Genomic DNA, 13,285 nt, shown 5'->3' on the forward strand with positions numbered 1-13,285 from the left:
CAAATTTTAAAATAATCTCCTTTTCAAGGCAAGGGATCTTAAGCCAACAAAAGCTTATCCTTGACAACAGAACGGAGAAAGAAGACTATAATTGTTTTGATAATCATTGGGTTTCTGTGCGAGAGGCTCACATGTGTGCACAGATTTAGGTGGTGACTGTGCCAGTCACACCTCATAAATCAATCTGGCAGGTCCTTATAATCACTTGTGCTTTTCACATCGGAATCTCCTTTGTTTTTCAACGTCTTCCTTGTGCTGAAACCCCGAGATCATGTGTATTATTCCAAAAGTGTTTCACCAAGGAGATGTAAACAGACTTGCCTATGTTTCCCTTGATCTATAATGTGACTTCTTGGCTTAGTCTAAAGTCATATTGTCTTTCTTTTCTGCACCCCTTGCATTCCATGTTCCTATGAATTTGCCACCAGTTATAACCCCAGTTCACTTAGCATTACTGCTTCCCAAGTTTTTCCTCCTACTTGCATATGTGTTTCATTTCACATTTTCCAAACACAATAGCTCCATTTATCAAAACATCACTACTTGGAATAATTCTCTGTATATCATTAGTTGGCAAATTTTCTGTTCATATTTTATGATCATCCACACTCTAGTAGGAATTTGGTGGTGATTTAGAGAGCCCCTCTAACAAATAATTGCATCAAATTCCAAAAATATAACTGCTATTGAATTTCCTTTATGTGGACGTTTGGATCTCTACCTTCTTCCAGCTTAAGGTTTTAAGTTCATCTAGCATCACTGGAATTCGATGATTTCTACATCTTCATGATCTATTGAGTAAAGCCATCGCTGTGTTCAAGAAGGAATCAGAAACTCTAAATTATTCACAACAGAGATTGACACTGTGATATGCTAGGTTTGTAAGGACTATCACTGATCACATATTATAAACAGCTTTGGTATATATCTTACAATAGAGTCTTGCATGGCCATTCAAGTCTTATATTTAACTTTTTATGTCTTGTCTCCTCAAATAGATTCTAAATGCTTGAGAACATGGTGTGTGTGTGTGTGTGTGTGTGTGTATACATGTGAGTGTGCTTCTTGGGATTTTCCACAGCTTCTAGCAATATACAGTGTACATAATAGAGGCTTAGAAATACATGAAGAAAGAAGGGAGAGGGGGAAAGGGGACGGGAAGAGGCAATGGGAATCAGAGCCTTTGAATAATACAAGGATGGGAAAAGCAGGGGGTCCAGGGATTACGGATCATATTACCAAGTCACTTGTCACTAAAATTTCAATAGGGAAGAGACGAGGTAGATTGCGAGAGGCAGACCAGTCATATACTGCTTATGTGCTTTGGAAGAAAAAAGTCAGTGATACTGTAGAGAAAAGGAAAATTCGCAGCTTTGAAAGAGGCTGGACCAAGCATGAAATATAAAGTGTGGTTGGAGAGCAATAGCTGGATATTCAGCAGATGTTCGACAGTCACTCAGTACCCAGCAGGCACTCAGCACACGTTTGGGACCCATTAACAGTAACATTTCCCCATTTCTGTGAACTTAGCCATATGCCAGTCACAGAGCAAAGGGTTTTATGTGAATTACCTAGTGTGAAAAACTCAGGAAATTTATATAAACAGGTAATCAATTCATTTTATATAAACACTTATTTAATGTATGTGACTCACCTTATTGGATTCTTGCTACAGCTCTATATTACAAACACTCTTCCAATCTCCATGTGTACGTTTATGCAGATGAGGAAACTGAAGTTACAAATGAGGAGTGACTGACACAAGCTTTTACAACTAGCAAGTAAATGGCTGGGCAGAGTTCAAACCCAGGTGCTCTAACTGCAGAGCCTGAAATCAGGCACGACACCTGAACTCCCGGGACTCTGTCACTTAAGTAACGTGCTTTATCAAAATAGAACGATGCACTTCTGTTTGCACATTCTTACCCATGCTAGGCACCATAATATTAACTAATAGTTGAGTCCTACATAGGACAGTACCCGAAAGGTAGCCTCGGGACTTCATTAAGAGATTTCTGGGGAATGCCTGAATCCATATACAGGAATGAGAGCTATAAACATTTTGCTATTCTTAGGCCTAATTATGGACAACAAATTATAAACACTATACAGTGGAGATAACATACCAATTCCTCTTAGGAACCCTGAGCTCGTGTGAGCAAAAGAACAGCTCTGGGGCTTCCCTGGTGGCGCAGTGGTTGAGAATCTGCCTGCTAATGCAGGAAACACGGGTTCGAGCCCTGGTCTGGGAGGATCCCACATGCCGCGGAGCGGCTGGGCCCGTGAGCCACAACTGCTGAGCCTGCGCGTCTGGAGCCTGTGCTCCGCAACAAGAGAGGCCACAATAGTGAGAGGCCCGCGCACCGCGATGAAGAGTGGCCCCCACTTGCCACAACTGGAGAAAGCCATAGCACAGAAACGAAGACCCAACATAGCAATCAATCAGTCAATAAAAAAAAAAGAAATCTTAAAAAAAAAAAAAAAAAAAAAAAAAAGAACAGCTCTGGGCTCGAATCTTCTTCACTGTGTGTTGCCCCAGTTCTACACTCCTGTGCTGTGGGATTGTCTTTTTGGTTTTGAGGTCTCTAGGATCAATTCTCCGTCTTTTCATTTGCAGCTGCCTGTAGTTCTCTTAAGTGTCCCCTTTCTGAGTTTCTGGCAGGCTTTCCTCCCCTCCAGCAGGTAGAGCTTTAGGCACTCGCCCTCTTCACTTGTTTCTGCCTCAGCGTAGTCTATCCTGCTACAGCTCTCACAGGCAGTTCCTGTGTCGCTGGCAGACAGGATCAAAGTGTGTAGATTTTGAAGTCCACTGTCGTCGGCATCAGGAATGGCTTCCTGTTCTGAAAACATCTTTCCCAGGGTCCTGTGCCACCCTATTCTCTGTCGGTCTACACATCCTGCTGGGGGCAGTGGCTCAGAGACATTCTCTTCCGTTGCTTCATACCCAGCGTTGTGTGAGCTCCCTATCTACTTTAGAATCTACCCTTCACATCCTCAAATCCCTTCCTTGTGTTCCTTAGGACCAGCCTTTATCACTGGCCCATGTCAGTGCTCTTTGTTCCTTTTCCATCCTTCGAGATTTCCCAGTCCTGTGGTCCTGGGCCAGAGAAGAAGCCTTAGATAAGCCTCAATTCCAACCCGTGGCACACCAGACAGTCAATCTCTCCTGTGAAAAATTCAACCATTCTGCCGTGGTTCCAGTCCTTTCATTTACATTGAGACCACCTTTCATCAATCTTTCGGGTGTTAGTGAGAAAAAAAAAATGAAACACCCCAGATGCTTTATTCTGAAACGTGAGAATCTTTGCGATCTGAGCTAAAGAAGCTGTAACTTCCGCCACTCAACAGGTATTTTTTAATAACTTCTGTGTACTAGAAAAATGGCAGTGAATAACACAAGCAAGGGCTCTGCTCTCGTGGAATTTACATTCTATGACTTTGTCGTCATTAGTTAATATGTAGCAACTACATTTGATGGGGAAGACATATGTTAGGTGCGTGGAGAAGCCAATACATAACATGCCTCCTTCCCAGTTGAATTCAGAACCAATTTAGAGATAGAAGAGATAGACATATGGAGATCAAACCAACAGCTTTATTACTGTTAAAGTTGATTGGAGAATGTGGCTTTCGATCTGCCTTTATCGGTGAATTTAAAAGATTCTTTATTCATGGGATAGTTTGACAGCTGCAGGCCACTTCCCCCCCTAGAAACAGAGCCTTTACCACATGGCTGAGGGTGGATGGGAATTCATGAAGCCTGTGGACACGTTCACTCTGAAAAAGAAAAGTCCAGAACGGGTTGAGTCCGGCTCGTTCCGTTTCTTCTCTTGAACTCACAAATTGGAGAGCTGAAGGGAGAGGCTAGGAGTATCATTCTGGCAGAAATCTCATCACATGGAAAAGGAGACCAGAGTGCTGGTTAAACAAACAATAAATGAGACTCTGAAAGAAAGTAGAGTCAGGGAAAACTTATTTGTCCTTGGAACACTTTATTGAGATTTATTGAGACTTCGGAGAGTCTCTAAGAGTCACGGGTCCACGAGTTCATTAACACTGATTTGGAGAGACTGTGTCATGGAATGATTTCTGTAAATGGTCCTAATACTAACGGTGAGTTTCGTTTTGAAAGCAAAAATTGCAGGTGAGGCAAAGACGTAGAGTTGCAAAGCTTTCCATTTGCATCTGAATGAAAATAAACAGTCATTTAAAATACAGCCTATATAACCGAGAAGGGTAATTGTGACAGTAATTGGAGGAAATATTTTTAATGAAGCATTACATGTAGAGACAACTTGTTTGAAGAAGCCTATCATTGGAAATTCAGTATCGCCTTCTTGCAGGCTTCTTACAGGTTTGGATTTATGAAACTATTTTCCAACAGAATCTAAGGAGAAACAAATGGTTTTCAACCATAACAACTAAAGTAATCACCAATAAGACCTCAAGTTTCTTTGGATGATGACTCTCTCACTCTGGAGACTGCTGCAAACACAATCTTATTCCAAAGCTGTTGCTTGTTTCTAGGAGATCAGGTCACACTGTTGAGTCCCCCAATTTATTTAAATCTGTTATTTTATTTCAAGTGCTAATTGTCTCTCACAACAAACAGAGACTCCTCTCAGCTGCAATTATTGGCACTACAATAGATAAACAGGGAAGCCTGAATGCAGAGCGGGAAGAGTTGCCTTGGTTACAAACCTGAGATGCTTTTGGTTATTACAGTTCTAGCCATGTTTTGAAATTTCCTAAAACACCCCAAGAGCAAAGCGTTGCATTCTTTTTTTTTTTTTCCTTCTTTGTGGCCCATCTGAGTTAGTTTTTAATCAATATGGAGGTCTAGTCTTACATGGGTATTTGTACGAGGTCTCTTCAGTAAATAACCATACAAAACAAGGCTTTCATTTAGAACATTTGGATATATGTGTTCATCCACTTTCAGAATAATGAGAAGGAATCAGAATTATTGTTTCATGCTAGAGAAGCATATTATTATCTTTGCTGTATCCACAATTACACAATGCAGCCATTACACTGCATTATCCTCTCATCTCTCTTTTTTTAAAAGCAAAGAGAAAAATAAATCACCTTAGAGCCCATCACTGTTCAAGTCCCTAAACGGTATTTTCCCTCTTGAGTGCAGATTGGGTAGGGCTAGTGGGGCAGGCCAAAAGGTCTCTGCTAGTAATTGTTTTGTTTTCATGCTTCCCATTTATTTAAGAAACTGAGATTTTAAAAGTTAGGATGATTATTCAGATAATGATCTATTAATATAACTAACGGCTTAAAAAGCGTATAAGAAAATCCATGCTGTCCTTCCTAGAACACATTGTTGTTTATCAGTCTGTATTAGTGGCTAATATGAACTCTCCCTTTGCTCATGAATCTTGGTTACAGGAGGTATTTTTGTTTATTTCCAAAATATTAAGTGAGCCACCAGATGACTTACATTTCACCTACCTCAATAAAGATATTCAGAAGTATAAATGACAACTACCACTTATTAAGGACTTAATTCATGCTAAACCTTGTACTAGAACTTTTAACAAATGTATTATCTAATCATTACAAAAATCCTATCACGCAGAAATTATTATCCTTATTTATAGATAAGGAAACTAAAGCTCACAATATGACTGAAAGAGATTTTTTTAAAATCCAAAAATGTTTTTACTAACAGTGTAAACTGGAATGCTTAAGAGTCGGAATACTGGGGTAAAATCCTAGCTCTGCCACCTGGGGCTGTGTGATTATTTCCAAGTTACTTAACTCATCTCTGTCATAGTCTTTTTTATCTATAAAATGGGTAAAATAAGAGAAATAGGGTTATGGTGAGAACTAAGTGAGTTAATACATGTAAAGCCCTTAAAACATTGCCAGGAACATTGTAATTATCCAGTGTTAACTCTTTATTTATTTATTTATTTATTTTTATTTATTTATTTATATTTATTTTTGGCTGTGTTGGGTCTTTGTTTCTGTGTGAGGGCTTTCTCCAGTTGCGGTGAGCAGGGGCCACTCTTCATCGCGGTGCGCAGGCCTCTCACTATTGCGGCCTCTCTTGCTGCGGAGCATGGGTTCCAGATGCACAGGCTCAGTAGTTGTGGCTCACGGGCCCAGTTGCTCCGCGGCATGTGGGATCTTCCCAGACCAGGGATCGAACCTGTGTCCCCTGAATTGGCAGGCAGATTCTTAACCACTGCGCCACCAGGGAAGCCCTAACTCTTTAAATATTTGGAATATTGTATAATTTCCAAAGGTGATGATGTTTTAATGTTTCAATTATATTACTATAGTTATTTCTTATATACTATAGTTATTTCTTATATCTACAATAAGTTTAATCATTTTTATCAGAGTCACTGAAGATTACAAAGTATCAGCATGGGTATAAAGTATTTCTACACCATGCTTAGCATAGCTGGATAAGCAATACAGATTTTAAATATAAGTGTATATTATTGTTTTGTTATTTATAGATTTACTACTATTTACCACTAGCTTTAATCTTTCTTTGTTACTATTATTATCTAGAGGCATCAAGGCTGATACTGTACAAAACTGTCACAAGGATGCCTTTCTATTCTGCTGTCCACCCTCCTGTAATTTCATTCATGCTCCCCTCTAATACCACTAGAATCTATCTATTTAGGTTTTCTTCTCCATCAAAACCTGTTTTAAAATCTTTCCATTCATAATGGTTATTAAACTCCTATCTCCCAGATGTAAATCCATCCCTCTATATTTTGAGATGCTAGGACTAGGACTTGGCAAAACTGTTTATCGTTTGTCTGTTACGCATAGCCAATAGAGGGAAGGAGAGAGAGAGAGACAGGAGAGATGGAACGTGGACTTGCTTTTTATATGCCAGGTGTTCACGTCTTGCCGGCAATAGCCTAGTGGACCCAGTCCCCAGCCTTCTTCATCACTCCCAGATACCCGAGAGGTGAAGCTGGGAAGTTCTCCCACTCAAGTTTCTGAGTCCTGCGTCCATGGGGCCACTGCTCTGACTTCTGGGTACCAGATGCTGCTAGACAGCTACCCGTACCAAGAAGTATGAATTCCAACTCTGCATGGCCTCCTCCCTAAGCTTGTAGATTTAGATAACTCCAACCTCTTCCTTTTGTTCCTAAGGGGACTACTTCCTACAATTACTATCTTGGTGTAACATAAATACTCACCCTTTGCTTTTTCATTCTTCCAACATTTGCTTAAGCAATTCCTTATCTTAAACTCTCTCTATTGAAATACCTAATGTGGTTTCTAATTTCCTGTCTGGATGCTAACAGACCCCAAAATGCTATAAATAACTGTTCAAAATGTTATATTCTTGGAAGTTTTGGAAATATATCAAGAAGGAAGAGCGAAGAAGAATTTTAGGCATCTATCAGTAGGCAGTAAAGACTTTCGTGGGGTTAGAAAAAGAGACGTTTTCCCTGCCCCTCTCCCCAAATAATTATACTCTACCAAGGCAAGCCAGTTCTGCCCACAGGCAGGAGAAATTCTCTTACTTGGGGGAGAATCAGACTTTGTGTCCAGTTCAAGCCTTCAAACGATTGAATGAGACCCACCCATAATAGGGAGGGCAATCTGCTTTATTCAGTCTACCAATATAAATGTTAATCTCATCCACAAACACCCTCATAGAAATACCCAGAATAATGTTTCACCAAATACCTGGGCACCCCATGACCCAGTCAAGTTGATACATAAAGTTAACTACCACATTTGCTAACAAAATAAGTGACTAGTTGAGATTTCGTCCACAGTCAACTCAAATAGCTGTAATTGAGGAACTTTGGGGTAATTCAGTGTTCATCAGAGCTTTTCCCTTCCATCCTGCCCCTGCTTTGTGAACTTCATGTGTCTTTCCTGTTTGGGATTTTTACCCTGTCGGCCAGAGCTTCCTGTATCTTTCTTGGCTGCTGGGATGGCTCTTCAGTCCTTGGGCCTCTACAGACCATGAGTGCAAGTCAGTATCAAAGCATTGAGAAAACGTATAAGGAACCAAGAAATATCTTGGGAAGAATGGACTAAATAAGGAGGTATAAGGCCCCCCAGGTTATCTTAAAAAATTATCTATATTTTCTTTTAAATGGACAGTGAATTTTAAATGTGTATGATCTTTTCCTAAGAGCTATACTAATCCAGTTAGGGTACTTCTCGAAAAAAATTAGACCAGGAATCAGCAAGATGGACTTCCTCTTCATTAGGAGTTTTTGATGACTCTTTCCTTTGTTAATTATGTCAACAGCAAGTAAAACACAGGGTCTAGTAGCACACGAAATTTTAAATTATTCAGAGACTGATTATATGGCTTGGGAATTACTGGATCTCTTTTCATACCTCACACTTCCCACAGCCATTAGCATCTCCAATAAGAGTGTTGCTTTGACGACTGAAATTCATAAAACGGGATCTTTTCAATCTGAAAGAGATTTTTAAAGGCTAACCATGCCTACTCCCTAACTATGCAGTGAGCCAACTGTCTTAAGAAGGGAAAGTAAATTGCAAAGGCATGTGAATAAATTAGTGGAAGGGATTAAAATTAGGCAATTTGTTACTTGTAAACTGACTTGCTTACACCTCTAAGGTGCTCCAAGAGAAGACTATGACAATAGAAATGAGAGTTAGGATTATGTAAGGATTTTAATTTTCTGTCTTATTCCTTCTTCTACGGAAAATTGGAAATTGACTTTGATGGATTGCTTCTACTCCTGGAAGAGACACGTAATGTGTCCTAATCCAGGGTCTCAGACCTAACATATACGTGTGTGTGTGTGTATAATTTATTCATATTTATGTTTATATTTATATATATAATATAAAATTATACTATATATCTATAATACATATAATATTTGTGTAATATAATACAAATTATATATACATACACACACACACACACACACACACCGTTGTTCTTTATCTTTGAAAATGCTAATGTCAACAGTTTTATTTTCCTTGCTTATGATTACTGGGGAAAAGACTGAAGAATCCCCAGCTGGCCTGCCACACAGACACTTGTATAAAACGGCCTTTTCAGAGCAATGATGTCCCTTGACTCCAGCACTGTCACTGACTGAAGCCGATGTCACTTAGTCTGTTTTCAACCACAGTGCCTGCAACGCCCAGCAAGCCAGCAGACCCATAACGGGGGCTTCCCAGGAAGGCTGTAGGAACAGGGAACATAACCTCTCAATTCACCCTGGCCATGCCCGTTATGCTTCAGATGTGCTCAAGGACAAGAAAATGAGAGAAGGAACAGAGAAAAGGGCGGGAGGTCCACACTGAAGGTATTTGTGCTTCTAAGAAGAGTTGGAAATTAACACTGAAATAGGTGCGCTGAATCTGAGTGGCTTTCTTTCCAGGTACAAGTATTAAAAATCATTACCCTGATTAAAATTTGTCCATGGCTACCCATAGCCTCCAAGCGGAATGCTGAACAAGGTCCTTTGTGATTTTTACCTCTGACAATTTATCCAATCATTTCTCACTGCATTTGCCCAGCACTACCCTCCTACCTCAAAATCCTAAATTGTGTAACAGAATGATACTTCAACACTTGCCATACCTTTCACCTTCCCAGACATTTGCACATGCTAATACCTTTGCTTGGGACATTATTTTACTCTACATCACTTGCTACCGCAGCCTGCCATTCCCACCTCCAATATTCTCTCTGGCAGGAAGCTTTCCTCCCGCTGGTTTGTTGTAGGGGGTCTGCAGTAGCCAGTCTTTACAATGGCCGCTGATTATATTACCTCCTGATATTCACACTCTTGCGGTCTCCTCCTAAATTAAGTAAGCTTGACCTGTGTAACCTATAGGAAATTGTCGAATATGTGATTTTTTTATTGAAATATAGTTGATTTACAATGTTGTGTTAATTTCTGCTGTACAGCAAAGTGACTCAGTTATACATATATATATATATATATACATTCTTTTTTTAAAAATATCCTTTTCCGTTATGGTTTATCAAAGGATACTGAATATAGTTCCCTGTGCTATACAATAGGGTCTCGTTGTTTAGTCATTCTGTATATAAAAGCTCACCCCAATCTCCAGTCCATCCCTCCCCCAGCCACCCCTCCTTAGCAACCCCAAGTCTGCTCTCTCTGTCCGTGAGTCTGTTTCTGTTTTGCAGATAGGTTCATTTGTGTCATAGTTTAGATTCCACGTATAAGTGATATCATATGGTATTTGTCTTTCTCTTTCTGACTTACTTTACTTAGTATGATAATCTCTAGTTGCATCCACGTTTCTGCAAATGGCATCGTTTCCTTCTTTTTTATGGCTGAGTCAAATATGTGACTTTTGAGGCTATGTCATAATAAAAATAGTAAATCCTACCTTGCTTTCTCTTCTATCATTTACTCTGGGAGAAGCCCACTGCCTTATCTTGAAATCATTCAGTCAGCTCTATGGAGAGGTCAGTATGGTGAAGCCTTATGCCAACAGCTAGTATCAATTTGCCCACCAAGCAAGTGAGTCATCTTAGAAGTAGATCCCACAGCCCCAGTTGAGCTTTTAAGTGACTGCAGCCCTGGCTGACACCTTGACTGTACCCTCATGAGAGATCTCAAGACAGAATCATCCAGCTAAGCCACTCCCAAATTCCTGATGCATAGAAGCTCTGTAAGATAATAAATAGTTACTGTTGCTTTAAGCCTCTGTGTTCTGGAGTATTCTATGCAGCAATACAATCAGGGTCTCTCACCTATGCCTAAACATTTCCAGAGTACCCTGTGATTCCCTCCACCAAAGCCTATTTCCCATTGTCTGTTTACTTGTGTGTCTCTCCCACTTAGCCTGAGGGCATCTTGAGAGCAGAGACAGCAATGCATGCTTTGATTTATAGAGTGTCAATGGTTCATCAAAGGGCAATTCCTGATAATTGTACAGGTTATGCAAGCACTCAAAGATACCTGCCAATGTACTGAAGCAAATGGGTGCGGAAATCCAGGCCTTGCTCACCCAGCAAGTGGCATGTCCTGCTGAGGGCTGCTGCCATGGGAGAGAGAGGAGCTTTTTCCTTTGTACTCACTAAATCTTATCAAAGGGCCACCACTCTAATTCATCTACTGTGTCAGTCGGGGTCCATTCAGGACACAGAAACCATACATACTGTGAACAGGGAAAGTTTGATATACAGAATAATTAACCACAATAGAGGACTGGAGTAACAGGTTAGCTACCAAGGGTAAAGAGAAGTCGAAACAATACAGAGATCACTGATGTAGGCATCAGCCACTACCTCGACGACTGAGGCAAAGCACCCAAATAAGGAATGAACCTAGAAGAAAGACCCCTGTCCACCAGGGCTGAGATACAGACTTTGCTGGAGAGAGTACTGCGGGGGTCCACGAAATGGCAGAGAAGTCTGCTGCGGTGCAGCCAGAGCAGAACTTGCTGGAAAGCCACCCTTTGGAGAAGTGGAGGGAGATACCGATGGGGAGGTGCCTTACTGCCAGAAGAGAGCACACACCGGACCCGGGAAGCGGGGCTTTCTCCCCCGTGTCCCTCTAGCACCCTCCATTGACAGGCTTAATTTAGTGCCAGCTGGGAAGGAAGAAATGTGCCAGAGTCGTTAGCAGGGCGAGGAGGAGTGGGTCTGTGGCTGAGAGGCCACACACTGGTAACTAACTGGCCCATCCAACTAGACAGCAGCCTTCTTCTAATTTGTCCACCCATAGGGATGCCTTTTTCAGACTCTCAAGAAGGCACTCTATGGCCCTAGTGGTTTTTGAAAGAGTCATGGAAATATGCTTTGGGGTACCTGGTGTTCAAAGGTTGTTCTTAGTCTGCTTTGCTCTTAGCAACTGTTCTGCTCAGATGGCTGCCTCTTGGAGAAAATCTGTGGGAGTGTAATCTCTTAGTTATTTTCTACTGACCACGCCTTCAAACTGAACTTAGTAACCTCTTGGCACTCCTGCGTGTCTCACATCAGACTGAACTGACCTATGTGGCAACTGGTTCCCTATCCTAGTGGCTTCCTTTCCAACGACACAGCAGCCTGTGCTCTCTGAGCTCTGATGTCAACAGGACACCTGGACACCTTGTTATTACAAATGTAGGCCTTGCAACTGACATCACGTACATCAAGTAAGTGTGACAGATGAAAGACGAAACCCTTCCCCATGCGGAATCTGATGAGGATACAGGACTTCTGTCATTTTGAGGCTGACTGGTTCTTAAAAGCAGTTTGGCTTATAACATCTGTCAGGAAAGGGTAATGTTTTGTGACATCAAATCACAATTGTATCTCCACTAATAAGGACATTATAGTAATTGATACCTGCCTAGATTTACACAGCATAAAACTATGGCTTCTCATTTCTTCCTATTTGTATCACTTTTCTCTAAAATGAAATAATAGCATTACTATAAACACCTAGCAGTCTGTTTATCCTGTTGATCTCAAGAAATACACTAATTATATGTTGAAGGAAAGGTTCTCTTTCTAATGTACTTAGGGCAGAATAAATGTCAGTTAGTTCAGTCAAAATTTATGGAGTCTGGCGAAGTTACAAAGAAAGAAGAAGAGATTATATCCTTGCCCAAAAGTAACATACAATCTAATATTTCCTGTCATGGCTTTCTGTTGGATTTTGTATACTGCACTTTTTTTTTTTTTTTACATTATTTCCCCTCTTTTCTATGATACTTTGATATTAAATGAAAGCAGAAAACTGGAAAGCTACACCATTGACTATCCGGATTTTGTGAAGCATTACTATAAACAACCATCTCCTTTATTTTAAAATATATATATCCCCATTTACTAAAGAAACTCAGAAAAAGTAAACAGTTGGAAAGTAAACTTAAATCTAGTTCTATTAAAATGTCTTTGATAAGCAATTCTTTATATGATAGGAAAGTGTCACACAAAACAAATTTATACACAAGCTTTCAGTGTTTTGCTGTATTTCTTGGAGAAACAGAGGAAAAAATAAGATTTGCAAGCAAATAAGATATAGTGGGCCTAATAACCATTACTTTTAAGAAAAGAAACACAGGCAGCTACTGTAAATCAAACTTACTCATCAATAATATCTTTCCACAGAATCTAGAGAATAAGCTTGGTTAGTACTAATCCAAAGATGTAGAAATGATGTCATTGAGAAAGGAAAGGGGTCAGAAGTATAATGATGATAATAAAAATGAGAATTAATGCTAACATTCCCTGAACTCTTTCGCTGAGCCAGGCACCGTTCTAAGCCTCTAGATGGTATATTAGTCAGGGGTCTCCAGACAAAATAGAACCAATCTATTTCTCTAG

The sequence above is a fragment of the Balaenoptera acutorostrata genome, chromosome 11 (genome assembly GCF_949987535.1).
Source record: "Balaenoptera acutorostrata chromosome 11, mBalAcu1.1, whole genome shotgun sequence".
Taxonomy (NCBI): Eukaryota; Metazoa; Chordata; class Mammalia; order Artiodactyla; family Balaenopteridae; genus Balaenoptera; species Balaenoptera acutorostrata.